Below are 16,788 nucleotides of genomic sequence, written 5' to 3'. Positions count from 1 at the left end.
ACTGAAGGGTGCTTATTGTTACCAAAATGGCCCCTGTCGTCTTTTTGTTGCCATTTTAGTGTTTCTTCTCCTTTCTTGTAGCTTTCCCTGGCATCCAGTGCGGGGAAATTCCTTTGTGTGATTTTTATCTTTGGCAGGAGTCCCATGGACTCCCCGCCTAGGCTCCAGTCTGTCTGTGGAGGCAGGAAGCGAGAGATGAGTTCAAACCTCCACAGCCCTTTATCTTCCTCCTTGCCTGAATAGGGACAAATCCCAGTGGGGGGCTGGCTGTCCTGATTGGACAACCAGACTGCCCCTTGTTGTAAAATGCAGGGAGAAAATGCAGAGGTTGGGCTGCAGTTACTGTTAAATGCTGTGAACCTGGAAGCTGAAGACAAGTCGACCAATGGACCTGAAACCAAAGGGGATGATGAAGGAAAAGCGGCTGAGCCGATTTCCAGCTATCAGAGAGCCTGCTGTGTAACCACGGCCTGCTGTAGCCCTTCCAATCAACCTGGGGAAAATGATGACCCCGACCAAGAGCCTGGTGAGACCCACTAGACGCAAGAAGACCTGCATTTTGAGCCATCCCACGCGTTGCTGCGACCTTGCGTTGCTGCAATACTCTGGGACCTTGAGCCATTGTGCGGGGCATGATCGTTGGCATTCCGAATCTCGCCGAAACTTCGTGGGCATCCTGGTGTATCTCCAGAGACACTAATCAAGTCTGAAAAGTCCCCTCAACAGAGTGCTGGACCTTTGTAATGATGAGAATTCAACCGCTATTTTCTGTCTTCTTCTGTGCTCCTTGAAAAGGTGCCAATTCCGCAGAACCACATTCAGCCGTGAGGAAATCCTCGCCTAGAGTCCTCTCCATTGATCCCTGCTGCAAAGTTCCTTCTGAGGTGTTTTCAGTCACCACGACAAGGAAATTTACTGACCGGGTATTTGGCTGTAGATCCTGAAGTCCCCCTGCTGCACAATCTGCAATGATGAGGCACTGTGTTGACTTGGGTATGTACTTACCATAAGCCTGTTAGGATATCTGTGTAGCTGTGGGGTGTGTTCTGTGATGGGGAAGCATCTCACCTAGTACCACTGCTAGAATCCTACTAGGGTGTCTTCTGCGAAGCCCCTGGATCCTCTTCTAGCTCTAGAAGTAAAGTACTCACCTGTTTGCCCAGTCTTCCTAAGGAACACTGACTTGTTCTACTTAAGAACCTATTCTGACACTGTCTGTTGGTCACTAGATCCTAGTGATCCCCTAGCCCCTTCTGCCACTAAGAACACTCATGCTCCAAGAATAAGGGAAATGCTTTTTAGGGATTGGGACATTTGCCTAGAAAACGAAAGTGTTTAAAAGTTACTTACTTGTAAAAGAGTTGGTTGGTAACTGTAACTCCAAGAGTGAACAGTTACAAGAGTTATTTCTTAACTTGGATGTGTGATGTACTATTCTTAAGTATGGTTAACATCTTTCTTTCCTTAGAAAACCGTTTTGCCATTCTAATAGAAAGTAGATGTGAAGGTATATTACTCACCTGTGATTAGGTTGTGCCTCTTCCCAAAAGCAATGTGTTGGTTTCACCAGATTATTCCTGTTAGGATAATTGTATGAGTGTTCCCCAACTGGGTCTTGCTTCCCCTGACTTGGTGCTAGCCTGTCCAGAATAAGTCTGCATTAGTTTGTTGCCTATCTAGAATAACTGAGGCATTCGGTAAAGTTTAACATTGGGTTTTGCTTTCTTTGTGCGGTTGTAGACCGGCTCAGAGTCTTTGGTTCCAACTGTCCTCCTATATCATGCATAAGGTACTTGTATAGTTTGGAAAGATCTAACCTTGACTTCATTGTGTGGTTAAAAGTATATGGGTTTTACATACCTTGAGTTAGCTGTGTGCCAGCCCCAAAATAAGTTTCAGGAGTTACTGCTTATCTCAATCTGTTTCACTGATCTCAAAAGCACCTGTAATTGAATATTACATCCTTAGGTTTTGCTCACCTAGTATAACTCTGCTATCACAAGTCGTCATAGGTTTTTACTGTATCTGGAATAAGTGTTCCACTATTCACAACACGTATACTGTCCAGTTAACTTTGTGATTTGTTACTGGGAGTCATTGTACAATTGGTAGGGTCTACTACCCTGGCATTACTGTAATTGTGAAAGTAACCATTGGTATTTACTCCCCAAGAATAGGTGCGACATATACTGAATGTGTATGAAAAGGTTCGAGCTAGAACTACTGTTAGGTGTTCCAAATAAGGTTTATGCTTTGGTCTGTGCACCTTAAAGTATATAGTCTTGTGTTTTGATAATTGTGATTACATGTGTGATGGTACTTATTTACCCCTCGATTTATCTGGGCCTACCCGTATTTAAATACATAATTTATTTTTACATACATAGTGTTTCTTTGGACCATTTCTATTACAATTTCATTTGTACGGATTCTACAGCCCTCTCTCCCTCCTAAGATAAGCCTGGCTGCTCTGTCTACGCTACCCTGAACTCCGGTGCTACAGCCTTGTACTAAGAGTGGAGTCTTGTACTGCCTCAGTTAAATGATTTTACTAAGCCCTTAGTTGGACTTCAGAAAAACTATCCTAACATAATCCGAAGTCTGACGCTCGCTCCAATTATTGCTGGGAGGTGAGCAAGATCAATTTTTATTAAAGGTTTATGGTTTCAGATAAACCTTAACATAAAATACTAAAAGTAATTCATATTAATACATATTCTTTAAGAGACAGCAAAATTACACATTTTCACAACTATCGGTTACATATTTCATTTAAAAGCATGCACTTTCTCGTATTTAAAAACACTCAGAGCGGTAATTAAAGTTCTCCAGCATGGGGTCTGGCATGGTTTCACATGCTCATGAATATTCCCCGTCAGGCTGGGAATCCTCGATAAAGAAAAAATCAGTATCAGTTTCGTTTGTGATCTGTCTTTCTTAGTAGTAACCAATCACTGATCTCTGGGTCATACTGCGCCCAGCAATGACTGCCCTCTCCCTAAGCCCCGCCTCCGGCAGCCATCCTCGGTTTTTACCGTACGCTCAAGTGTTGGGAGTCCTCGTACTTGGCTCTCGAGTTTTTTTTTTACTGCGTTTTCACGCTTTTTCAGGAGATTTTCTCATTTCTAGGTTTAATCGAGCATCAAGCTCCACCGTTTCTACTTCCGATAACGGGGACCCGTTTCGGAATTCTTCTACGCCCCTCAAGGGTGAAGTTTTCGTCGAGTTTACACTTCTTGGAGGATTCCGGAAGATCTGCGGCCTACCTCAACGGACATGGCCCAGGACAAAGGAAGCTCGACGCCCGGATCCAAGCTGTTTGCCCTGGATGCGGATTATATAACGTTTTCAAGGAGGACGAGCATTCGCAATGTCTCTACAGCCTCCATGGGGACAAGACGCACGTGGAGAAGGACTGTGCGTTCTGCAAGAACCTTTCGGGACGGACCAAACAAGATTGTCGTTCCCGCCTTGCTTCCTGGCTGGAGATGGGCACAGTGAGAAGGCGAAGAAGAAGGTTGAGCGGGCTTCCAAGTCATTTGAGGGCGCCCTGGCGACGGGGGCCCAATAGAAGGCTAAGCACCGCGAGTCCGCGGGCACCGGGAGCGCCGAAAGGTCGGGCTCTTCGGTTGCCAAGCAGGGCGCTACTTCCCCGGCACGTTCGACCACGAGCCAGCGCTCTGGTTTGGGGGAAGAAGTAGTCTGAGAACCCGGGTAGTCCGCTGGAGAGGACCCGGTCGATCTCGAAGGGGGAGCGAGGCGTTGACCCTCCCCTCAAGGCGAAGGCCCAGGACGCACCTAAGGTGGCGAGGGCCTTGATCCACCCGGCTAAGGCCTCTACCGGAGTGGTCTCTGCGACCCTGGCAGAGCCGGCTGAGACTACGCCAATGGAAACGGCCTCTGGGCCCAGAGTATCCCTGCCGCCGCGGAGGGAATCCTCTTTCCAGCCCACCGCTAAGACCCCTGTGAAGCCCCGGCTGAAAAAGGGGGGGGGGGTGGTGGCCGCTACAGACTCGAATCAGCCTCTGAGGAGGAACTGGTGGAGACCGAGAGGGGCCTCAACGAAAGGTCCATAGGCCTCAATGAGAGGTTCATAAACCTCAACGAGAGGTTCGAGAAGGTTCCCTGCTGATGTGATCGAAGATAGCGACGAGGAACAGGGCCCAGTGGAACAGCCTTCCCGTCCGTCGCAGCCATTGCCTGAGCCCCAGGATAGCTCGGCGGCCATTTTGTTGGCAATACAATCCTTATGTACCAAGATAAGGACGAGATTACCACGGACCCCGACAGAGGATCCAGAACCTGGCCCGTCAGGAAACCCTCCGAACAAGCGAAGAGTCCACCCCTCTCCGCCCTTTGTGCCCGCGAGGCTGGTGGACCCCTCATCCCCCTCGCCGGGAGAGGATACGGCGACGGGGATGGACGACGGCGGCGATGACACAGCAGACATCCCGTCTGGTTCAAAATGGCTCCCCTGCTAGATTTCCTGCCTGATGAAAAAAGGGCAGAGGCCCTAGAAATTCTGCTGGAGGGCGAGGTGGCGTCGGATCACGCCATTACGGTGGCAACGGACATTGGCGATACCGGATTTCGCCAACTGGGCAACAGAGTTTGCCTCCGACGACGAGGATGGCTCAAGGCAACAGACTTTCGCCAGGACGTCCAGACCAGAGTGTTGGACATGCCGTTCGACGGCAACAACCTCTTTGGTAAGGCGGTGGAAGAGTCTCTACAGGCCATCAAGACCGACTCTGAGACGGCCCGGGCCCTTGGAGTGCTTCAGCATGGACGGCCCTTTTTCGGAGCGCTGGAGGCAGACGGGGTGCCTCCAAAGGATCCAGTGGTGGCTCCTCCTCCTACCGCCAGGAGGCCCTCTCCTCTTCCCAGGAGGCCTACAGAGGTCACGGCAAGCAAGGGGGTTCCCGCCACCGTCGCCAAGGAGGCCAAGGCGGCAAGGCCGCGTACAAGCAAGACTGACCCGGCCGGGTGGTCGGGCCCCCACCGAAGCACCCCAGTGGGAGGCCGACGACCCGGCCGGGTGGTCGGGCCCCCACCGAAGCACCCCAGTGGGAGGCCGACGACCCGGCCGGGTGGTCGGGCCCCCACCGAAGCACCCCAGTGGGAGGCCGACTGACGAAGTTCGTCAGGGTGTGGATTCCATCTCCATCGATCGTTGGGTGTTGGACACCCTGGCCAACGGGCACTCACTAGAATTCCTAAAGAAGTGCCCTCGCATTCCTCCCGTGGCCAGGAAGGAGAATCACGTCCCTCAACTGCTGTTGGAGGTAAAGGCGATGCTCAAGAAAGGTGCCATCGAGCTCGTCCCCAGGAGGCTCCGGGGCTCCGGAGTGTACTCCAGGTACTTCCTTGTCAGGAAGAAGACAGGCGGTTGGCGCCCCATCCTAGACCTGCGTCGGTTAAACCAATACATCAAGGCGCAGAAATTCAGGATGGTCACCCTCCAGCACGTACTGGGACAGCTGGAGGAAGGTGACTTCCTATCGTCGCTGGACCTGGAGGATGCCTACTTCCACATCCCCATTCTAGAAAGGCACAGGAAGTTCCTCAGGTTCGTGGTTCAAGGACGCCACTACCAATTCAGAGCCCTACCGTTCGTATTAAAGTCGGCACCCAGGGTTTTCACCAAGTGCCTGGCACCAGTGGCGGTGCGGCTGCGCCTGCAGGGGATCCACGTCTACGCCTACCTGGACTGGCTAATCCGGGCAAGGTCAAGGGAACTCGCTGTCGATCATACGGCGAGGACCGTCCGGCTGCTCAAGGAGCTGGGGTTCTCCTTCAACTACCCCAAATCCCACCTGGTTCCGTCACAAGTAGCACTGTTTTTGGGGGCAAAGCTCGATACAGTGGAGCAATTGGCCTCCCCTTCAGAGGAGAGAACCAAAACCATCCTGGGCAAGATACGGCAATTGTTAGCCACGGACGTGGCCAGGGTGAGGTCCATCAAGTCCCTTCTCGGGATGATGTCCTCATGCATCTACCTTGTACCCCTTTGCAGACTTAGGATGCGTCCGCTACAGGAGTTCCTCGACGCCCGCTGGGTTCAGGCAGGGGGCTGCTTCGAGGACAGGATCCCCCTCGACAAGGAGTTCCATCGGGCGATCCTATGGTGGGGCACCCGGGCTCACCTCACGACGGGCACAGACTTTCAAACCCCAGCGTTTCAGGAGACGGTGACTACGGACGCCTCTCTGGAGGGTTGGGGGGCCCACACCGGAGATCTCCACAGAGGAGAGGTCTCTTCACATCAACATCTTGAAGTTCTGTGCAGTGTTCTGGGCGCTCAAGTTGTTCCTCCCGTCCCTCAAGGACAAGGTGGTGAGGATATTCACCGACAACACCACCACAATGTTCTACATACGGAAGCAGGGAGGCACCAGATCCCCAACCCTATCCAAGGAGGCCCAGGATCTGTGGCACTGGGCCGTCGGGGATGTTTCTGGTTCCCTTCCACCTGGCAGGAATAAAAAACACCATCGCCGACTCACTCAGCAGGGAGCTGCGCTCGTGCCACGAGTGGGAACTGCGCCAGGATCAAGTGGATCGACTCTTCCAACGATGGGGCAAACCGTAGATCGACCTGTTCGCGACGAACTCCGTGCCAGAGGTTCGCCAGCAGGTTGCCACAGCCAGGAGCTTGGGCGATGCTTTCTCGTTCCCTTGGGGACGGCCTGTTTCTATACGTGTTCCCTCCGTTGCCGTTGCTGCTCCGCCTCATCAGCCAGCTCAAGATGTCCAGGTGCAGGATGATCCTCGTCGCACCGGCGTGTCCGAGGCAGATCTGGTTCCCGGACCTTCTGGACTTGTCAACGTCCCCGCCAAGCTGCCGGCGGACGCGGATCTTCTCTCCAGAGAAGGAGGCGCCATTCTACACCACGACCCACAGTCGCTGAACTTGCAGGCCTGGCTCCTGCAGCGTTAGAGTTTGGGGGGTACGATATCCCGGCTGATTGCAGAGAGGTTCCTGCAAAGGCCAGGGCGTCCTCAACTCTCGAGTGTTACGGTCATAAATGGAAGAGGTTCTCTGTCTGGTGCCGTGCACAGAAGATTAACCCTCTGCAGATTACGGCCCCTGCCGTACTTACTGTCGCTGGCCAAAGCTGGATTGGCCGACGCCACCATTAAAATACATCTTGCTGCCATCTCCCGATATACCAGGACTACGTGACGGGCGTCCTTGTGGTCTCATCGCCTGGTAAAGGAATTTATGAAGGGACTATTCCGTTCATTCCCGCCGGTGAAGGCTCCTGCCCCGTCGTGGGAACTTAATGCGGTGCTGACCAGGCTCATGGGAGCCCCATTCAAGCCTATGCCCTCGGCGCCCTTGAAGTTCCTGTCATGGAAGACCGCATTCCTCGTGGCCATCACCTCTGCACGACGAGTGGGAGAGATTCAGGCCCTATCTTGCAAGCCTCCATACTTGACTTTTCATGACACAAGGGTAGTGCTTAGGACGCACCGCTCCTTCATGCCCAAGGTCCCGTCGGACTTCCACCTCAACGAGCCCTTGGTGTTACCAGTTTTCTTCCCGTCGCCTTCAACGCAGGCCGAGAGGACTTTGCACTCGCTGGATGTAGCCAGAGCGCTGAAGTTCTACGTGGACTGCACGAAGAGTTTTCGGAAGACGTCGCAGCTATTCGTGAACTTTGGGTCTGTGAATCAAGGGAAGGCTCTCTCGAACTTCCATTTCCAGATGGCTCTCCGGCTGCATCATGCATTGTCACCGGTTGGCAAACCGACCGTGGCCCGGCCGTCCGAGAGCCCATTCGACCAGAGCGATTACTGCTACCACAGCGTTCCTGTCTGGTGTACCCCTGCTGGACATCTGCAGGGCTGCTACGTGGAGGTCGACGCACACCTTCACAAGATTCTACTGCGTCGATCGGGACTCCAGGGAGGAGTCCAGGGTCAGCCAAGCAGTGCTGCGCAACCTGTTCGCTTAAGGTAAGCCTGGTGAGGAGGTAAGAGATGCTTAATGTTGAGCCTGTTGCCACCTCCCGTGGTTGTGCATGTGTATACTGCTATGTATTATTTTATTCATGAGCATGTGAATCCATGCCAGACCCCATGCTGGAGAAGGAACAAGTTACTTACCTGTAACTGTTGTTCTTCAGCATGGGTCTGGCATGGATTCACATGCAAACCCTCCCACCTACCCCTCTGCGGCTCTTCACTTGGGCATATTGCCACTTGGCGTGCTACCAAATGTGAGGATGGCTGCCGGAGGCGGGGCTTAGGGAGAGGGCAGTCATTGGCTGGGGGCAGTATGACCCAGAGATCAGTGATTGGTTACTACTAAGAAAGACAGATCAGAAACTAAACTGATAGTGATTTTTTTCTTTACCGAGGATTCCCAGCCTGACGACGGGGAATATTCATGAGCATGTGAATCCATGCCAGACCCATGCTGGAGAACAGCTACAGGTAAGTAACTTGTTCCTAATACACACTTTACAATTCATTCCAAGGCATAAAATGAGCAGTGTTGCATAGCAATTTGCTATTCAATTCTGTTTGCTAATAAAATGAACACTTGTGTAGCAATGTTAGCTATTTAAGTTACCCTCTTCAATGAAAACAAAGCTCGCCCTGCATTCCTCTCTTGCAGCCAGTGCTCTCTTCACCCTCCTTTCCCTGTTCACTTCAGTGCTAATGGAGGGAAAGTGCAGCAGTAATCCTCTCCTCCACTCAAGTGCCAAAGACATGTATAGGAGTGCTAGGCAAGAATTTCATTTTCAAATAATTGCAAACCAGAAGTAATAGGGATGATACTTTTTATTAAGCTTTTTATATCTTGTCCGGTACCGACAAGTATGTGTAAACTTTATCTTTAAAGAGTCATGTAATTCCATTCCAAAAATTTAAGTTGTTAAATAATAAATCATTACAGTATTGAAACTGTAAACCCCTGCATCATCTCCATGCTTTACAGTAAAGCTTAAGTTGGTGTATCTGAATTTCATAGTATCAACTTTCATTTTGTTGGGGAAGATGCATCATGTTGACTAGTGAACATTTAAATATGTACATTGATCATGTGATAAATGCTTTTGATGGCAAACCTAGTTCTGTAACCTGCAGGTTGCATACATCTTGCAACTGGTGCTCAACCCATACTCCTTGACATTCTATATTCTCACCCTGTTGATTATACCAGGTACCCGGAAAGTGAGATGACCACAAACTACAATATTCCACCTAGATTGGGCAGTTCTCTGCCTGCTACGCAATCCACTCTGCTTAGTTATTTCTTTCCTCTTTCATAATAAATACGCAAAGCAAACTAAATGCTTGCACAAAGTAGTGATCAATAGTTCCAACCAATCTGTACATCTAAAGATCTACTGCAATACCAAAACTGTAGTTGGCCTCTAAAGCTCACTTTGCTTTATGATTGTATTACATATTACCACCTGCAGTAGACATCTGGCCAAACTGTTTTCAGAGCCTTTTTATCATATCTATTTGTGTCCATTCATGAAGCTGGCCTTTTACATTTACAGACACTCAGCTATGCTTGCAACGTTGTTTCGCCCATTCAAAAAGTCGAGTAGATTTTATGAAGGGAGAGTAGCATTCACAAGAGAGGTTTTAAACTTTAATTTAACATCTGCTTTGTTTGCAGTAAGCCTCAAATAAATGTTTCTGTGCATGGCTGGCCTCTAGGTGGCAGACGTGTGCCAAACAAAGTGAATTTGTAGTGACATGCACCATTTTAGACACCACATTTTTAATTTCTTGTCCTCTGTTGCTATGGGTCAAATGTATTTCTCTTAGATTGAATTGGTAAACTAAGTTACCCGACCTGCAGGTCTAGCTGAAGTTAAATTAATTTTCAGGCCTCGACTCCTCTCACAAATTTATTTCAGCGGTATGCAAAACTGCTGTATTGTTGCTAATTTCATGTCTTGGGTATAAATTACTTCAGGTGACATTAGCAATATTGGTACAAAATGTCTAATCATGTCTGTTTTGATAATCAAAAACATTTTAATTAGCAAACTCTGCTAATCATTTTTTTTAAACTAATTTATGCCTTGCATTCAGATAATTTAAAGGAATTCTTAAAGCCGCAACTGCCAACCGGTCAGAATTATTTGTTCCCCTAAGACCGAATCTCCACAAATGATTCATCATTTAAACATTCTATCTCGGTAAGCATTGGGCCAAGATACTTCACTCGTATACTTTCCTGTGCACTCCAGTACAGAATTAGATATTTAGTTGTTTCAATACCATCCTCAGCATTTCAGAATCTACAACGTGCTGCAGCTCTGGTAATCATTCCCCTTCTTAATAGGACACTTCTAGTCTGTAACAAATCCCATCGGAATCGTAAATGCATAGAGCGCTAGTGCCGATTAGGAAACAAACTTAAATAAGGTGCTATAACTCAGCTTTTCTTATGTTCATGGGCCAAGTGTCGAAGAGGGGAGTAACTAAAAGCTTTCCACCGTAATTACCCATTCAGCGTCCTATAATGTTGTTTTTATTTTAGATGGTGTATTAACCAAATCTTCAAAGTCATAATGTAACTTGTTCAAAATTGTTGTACGCTTAACATTTAATTGTCACATTTTTTGGGCCTCACTGGGCGGGAAATATATCCATACATTTACACAATTCAGAGTATAGTGTATCCTTTGTGACAGAAACAATACTCCTAAACAAAGGGCAGTCTCCAGAGTATTCTCACGTGTAATGACAAAAATCCCAATTCGAACCGTGTGGCTGCCAACAGCACTGCATTCGGGACCTTTAAAGTGTCTCCATATCATGACTTCTATATGGTCTAAATTGAGTAACACATCACCAAACCATAGTTCCATGCCATATATAATCTTTGGCACAACCTTCCTTCATAAAAAGCAGTGGCAAGGTTAAGTGAAAACCTTCCAAATTTACAATACAATTTTATAAGTTGATTAGTAAAGCTACTAGCCTTCTGCCATAGAACTGTGCAGATGTCAATGACCAAAGGCAGGGCTGGAATATATAATCCTAAATACACTACATTTTACTACAGTCTTCTCAAACATCCATGAATAAGTTAGTGGTTTTCTACTCTTGGAGCACATCAACATTTTTGTCCTAGTTGGATTTATTTTCAAACCATTGGCCGCAACATAACAGAAAAATAGTGTTAAAAGCCTCTGCACCTCAATCTTGGTATTATCGAACAGTCGAAAATCATCAGCATATGCTTTCAGAGGAATAGCTAATTGGCCTAATTTCGGGGGATCAAGAGTGAGGAGACAATTGTTCAAAAATGTCTGATACATACAAATTCAAGAGAGCAGGAGTAAGCACACACCCTGATCTCAAACTGGTACTAGTTTCAATATGTTCTCACATAACCCTCCTTAAGTCTAACTCGTATGCCGGAATCTTCATAAAGGCCCTTAATAAGTGACAACAAACCTTTAGGCACACCCCAAAAGTCTAGTTTGGACCAAAGCCTCTTACGGTCCACCAAATCAAAAGCAGTAGTTAGATCAATGGATGCCATGTATGTACATCTGTTGGAGTCAGAAAAAACGTACTCCTGAAGTGCCCTAATAATAAAACCGCTAAGATTTGTAGAATGACCACGTCGAAATCCTGTTTGCCATTTAGAGATCCTGCCCATAGATTGTGCCCAATTTTCTAAATGCATCAATAAGAGATGCAAATACCTTAAGAGTGCTCATCAATTAATGATATTGGTCGATAGCTAATTGCATAAATCCTTGAGCCCATCTTATAGATGGGAACGACCGAAGCCATACGCCAAGAGGAGGGAAATTGGAGACTTTTAACAATGCTATCATACAGATTCGATCATACATTTGCCCAATTTTTGCATCCCCTTTTAGGGTGTTAATAGTGAGGTCATTGGGTTCAGCAGCTCTGGCGGTATTGCATTTCATAATCGTCTTGAAAACCTCAACATCAATATTCAGCCTCAAATCTTTATCCACAGCAATATCAGAGGTGGAATTAATTGGCCATTGAACATTCTCATTTGGTGAATACAATTTCTTAAAATGTTTAATCCATGTTCTCAGGAACTGGATTTAACTGAACCATAGCGCTAAGGACATATTGTCTAGTAACGAAAGCACACGATGAAGCAGCATCCCTCAAGTGTATGTAGCATGTTTTCCGCTTCCTGCTGCATCAGAAAAACATTGCAGGATTTACAGTAATTCCGATCATCTTGTTTAACCTTTTGCATTTTTCATTTTTACTTCCAGATATTCATTTAGGGTTCTCTAACCTGCTTCCTCATTTGTTTCTGGGATGCGAAGGACACATCGTCAATATGCTTATAAGACAGCGGTATTCAAACTGTGGGTCGCGGCCCCGCAGGTGGCCACGGCCGCATCCCTGGGGGGCCGCGAGAGCCCAGCATGAAATGTAAAAAAATATATTTGATGTTTGTTAATCTGCTTAGAATCACATGCTGTGCATAGTCCGACATCCAGTGGTCACTGCAGAGTATTGCATTTTGTTTTTCGTAGAAGAAAAGGGGACGTCGACAAGGCATGTCTAACACTATCCCTATAGTGACGTGCAGTGTACCCACAATCCCTCACGCGTCGAGGTCCCTCAGATTGTTTTTTGCCGCCCAGATATTGGTCGCCTATATGTGGAGCTCCTCGAGAGACATTGCAAAAACTTTACTCGACCTTTGGTCGCCCTTAATTATTAATTTCTTCACCCCTCCGTTGTCGTAGCTGTGAAGTTGTTCACCGCCGATCAAGATCTTCGGCGGTGCCTTCGTCGGAAGAGGTTGTTCGGCGTTTTCCGAACACGTGGCCTGGCCTCGACGGCCAAATACAGTAGGGAGAGTGGGGTCGTGGGACATTGTTTCTCTTTGAGAATGCCTTTCCCTTTCCCCTCCTTTTCCCTCGGGGTTGTTGTCACATGCGATCTGTTCCTCAGCTATGGAGAGGACACCCTTTAGGTTTTGCCCGCGTTGTAAGGGCAAGTTTACCTGGAAAGACTAGCATAAACGGTGTAACCGTTGCTTGCCTCTCGACCACAAAGAAGACGGCTACTTAAGCCGAAGACTTTAAAAGACCGTAGGGTCAAAAGGTGGGCGGCCTACGCCATGTCTAGGTCTGACTCATCACCCACCGCCGCCGAAAGTGACGAGGAATGTGACAACACGACGTCCGTTTCAGAAGTCGTAGACCTCTCTAAGGAGCGTTCACGCTTGTCGTCCGTCCCCAACAAGCTCGGCTCATGCCCTGCTTATGGGGATGAACACCCCGGTGACAAGGATGCACACAGAAAACACTCACATAAACACATAACCCATGGCTCTTCCTCGTCGAAGAGGGCGTTAGCGCCAACGGAGGCGCAGGTCCTACCGGCGGCCTCCTCTGACCGGAAGAGTCTGAAGCCCCCCTCACAACCGCATATGTGACCAGCGACTGGGCTAACCCCTGATATAAGGGCGCTACCACTAAACCCCCAGACGACGCGCACCACCAGAGCGCCCGTCGGCGTAGAGCAAGCGACGCCGGTAACGGCGACGCCGGAGGTACCCTCGACAGACAGCTTAGGCTATCGGTGGAAATGATCCTTGCCAGGCTCTCGACAACAAAGACGGACGGCGAAAGATACGTCTGTTTCCGCTCTCAAGCCCCAGGAGACGCAGAAAAGACAAGAAGGAAGGCACGAACCTCCCGCTCCGTCGAGAGGGACTCCTAGCCTACCGGAAGGCTTTTCTGAAGGCGAAGGAGACCTCTCTTCGACGTTATGGGATAGGTCGAAGCGTTTCCTAACGGAAGGCCCTCCCTTTCCTCCCCCTGACCGTTCAGGAGTGCCTCACAAAACCCTAGAGAGACTCCAGTTCTGTATGGACAGGTTTATGGAGACTTGGAACCTTCCAACACCTAAGAGATCAAGAGATGGACCTCAGGCGGATCCCAGGGCAAGTACCCCAGGCTGTTTGATCCAACCCAAGAAAATGTAGATTTATTACCTCACTGAAGAGGACACCCACTTTCAGGAGGATGATGAATTACTAGGCAATGAGGGGGAAGAAAACCTACAGGAGGAAGGTTTTGAAGACATCCCGGATATGGGTGATGGGGGGGGGGGGCCCCTTCAGAGAAGACCCAGAAGAAGGGGCCTCACAGCCCTGGCAGTCCCCGTTTTCAGATCCTGAAGCCATAAACCTGTCCCCTCCAAAAGACTCGCCTATTAGGAATACATTGCTTATAGATGATCAAGATCAAAACCGGGGAAACTTCTCCTGAAATCGACTTTGTCGAAAAAATCATTAAGGAGAAACCCCCTGTCAGCCAAACCATTCCCCTCCCCTCCTCGCCTCAGTAAGGAGGAGAATTATTCCTTCACTATCCACTCCTGCGTTGATCAGAGGGGACAACCCTTAGATAGAAAAATTGTTTTAGTGCTTCTCCATCGGGCCCTTTATACATCAGGGGCCACTCTGTACCAGACTCCTTAGTGGTGGCAAATACCAGGAAGAGAGCAGGGGTGCCGCTGTCAACTAGCGAGGCACCACCAGATAGAGGGTAAAAAATGATATGCCCTAGGAAAGAGGATTACAGCCTTGGCTGCCTTTTCCGCAAGAATTGCCAACAATAACTCCTTGCTGGCAAGTTACGCAGATGCACAATGGAGCAAACTACGTAAGGACATTGAGGAGGAACCCCTACGTACTCGCCTTCTAGCCACGGTGACTGAAGGGACTTTAGTCAACCAAAGCATCAAGAATACCCTGGATGCTGCAGAAACGGCCAGACGTTCCCTAGTACAAGGAATCCTACTGAAATGCCATGTATGGCTACATAATTCAGGCTTTAAACCTAAGACGCAAGCATCTCTTATTAACAAACCTATAGAAGATGCAAACCTCTTTAGTAAAGCAGTGGATGAGGCTTTAGAAACCGCAAAGAAAGAATTTGACACTATCAAGACACTAGATCAAATTTCAAGGTCTCCCAACAAACGTGGTTATGGCAATAAGCGTTTTTTTCAAGGCCAAAGCCAGCAACAGCAGCAGCAGCAATATTCTGCAGGTAACTGGTCCTCTAACCAAGGCACCAGTGGACAATATATCCAGAGGACAACGTCGTGGCAAGAGAAGAGGTCGGGGTCCCACCCCTAGAGGTTCCCAAGCCACCAACACCAAATGACTCAAAGATTCAGGTCCCCTCCCATGCTACGCCGGTCGGGGGCCGGTTAGCATCCTTTCTTCCAGCATGGGAGGGTATAACCTCAGACCGCTGGGTACTTTCAACCATAGCCCGCGGCTATTGTATAGAGTTCAACAGATCCCCTACATACAGACCCCCGAGGGGACAGCGCTTGTCACCAGAACACCTCGCCATCCTTCTTCAAGAAGTGGACCAACTACTAAAAAAAGGAGCCATAGACGTTGTGCCTCTATCCCAGGTAATGGAAGGTATTTATTCAGTGTACTTCCTTGTACCCAAAAAGGACTTATATGCGCCCTGTACTAGATTTACGCCCTGCGAACAAATTTGTCAAACCTCAAATGTTTCGTGTGGTGACTCTACAGGAGGTAATCCCCCTGCTTTCTCAGGGAGATTACATGACAACACTGGACATGAAAGATGCATACTTTCATATTTTAATGTTGCCAGCACACAGGAAATACCTCCGGTTCATGATAGAGGGCAAACACTACCAGTTCAGAGTGCTACCCTTCGGCATAGCATCAGCGCCAAGAGTATTCACGAAAGTACTGGCAGTGGCCCACCTGCGCAGGTTGTCCATCCCAGTATACCCTTACCTCGACGATTGGCTCATAACGGGGGATTCTTACGAAACCTGCTTCGCAAATACCCAAAAGACTGTAGACCTTTTGTTTCAACTGGGCTTCTCCATCAACGAGAAGTCCAGCTTAAACCACAGCCAGATCAAACAATTCCTAGGGGCTCTAATTCGAACAAAGGACGGCCTCGTCTTCCCCTCCAACGAGAGGGTCCAAAACATGCTGTTTCAGATCCCTCAATATGTGGCCGGTCGAGAGGTGATGTACGCAAAGCAATGCGCTTACTAGGAATGATGGCGTCATGTATTGCGCCCAATGCAAGAGTGGCTCAACAGCCAGTTGTGTCAGGCCAGCAGACAATGGGACGATCTAGTGGTGGTCTCGCAGGCCTTGGTTCTCTCGCTACGGTGGTGGTCGAAGGAAAACCTGGTAATAGGGAAACAATTTGCCACCCCCGCAGTGGAAGTCACTCTGACCACAGACGCATCCCTCACAGGATGGGGGGGCTCACCTATCCCATCAGACTGCTCACAGAGTCTGGACTCCGAGCGTAGCATCCAAGCACATAAACTTACTGGAGCTACTAGCTGTGTTCAAGGCACTGAAAGCCTTCCAGGCACACCTACAAGGGAAGACAGTGTTGGTCCTCGCAGACAGCACCACAGCCATGTACTACCTCAACAAGCAGGGGGGCACTCACTCTCCAGGACTGTCCAAGCTGTACCAGAACATCTGGCAGTGGGCTCTCAAACACATGTTCCTACTGTCACAACATGTACCAGGGGAACTCAATCTGCTAGCAGACGAACTCGGCAGAGACTTCCCTCTGTCCTGAGAGTATGAATGGCGGTTACACGAAGACCTAGTCTTCGACGTCTTCACACAATGGGGATTCCCAGAAATGGACCTGTTTGCAACTCTGGAGAACTCACAATGCCAATATTATGCCTCCAGGTACCCCCAGAACCAATCCAAGGGGAACGGTCTATTGATACCATGGTCAGGGAAATTTG

General features: G+C 48.8%; 1 protein-coding gene across 5 annotated transcripts in view; it reads left to right on the top strand.

Annotated features, from left to right (window-relative positions):
* The window catches only part of SENP5 (SUMO specific peptidase 5), a 362,099-nt gene that overhangs the window by 309,551 nt on the left and 35,760 nt on the right, over positions 1–16,788 (top strand). The gene's annotated exons all lie outside the window — the stretch shown is intronic.

The sequence above is a fragment of the Ambystoma mexicanum genome, chromosome 10, assembly GCF_040938575.1.
Source record: "Ambystoma mexicanum isolate Mex_15411 chromosome 10, UKY_AmexF1_1, whole genome shotgun sequence".
Taxonomy (NCBI): domain Eukaryota; kingdom Metazoa; phylum Chordata; class Amphibia; order Caudata; family Ambystomatidae; genus Ambystoma; species Ambystoma mexicanum.
Note: the sequence above shows the minus strand (reverse complement) of the source record. Positions and strands in the feature narration are given on the sequence as shown.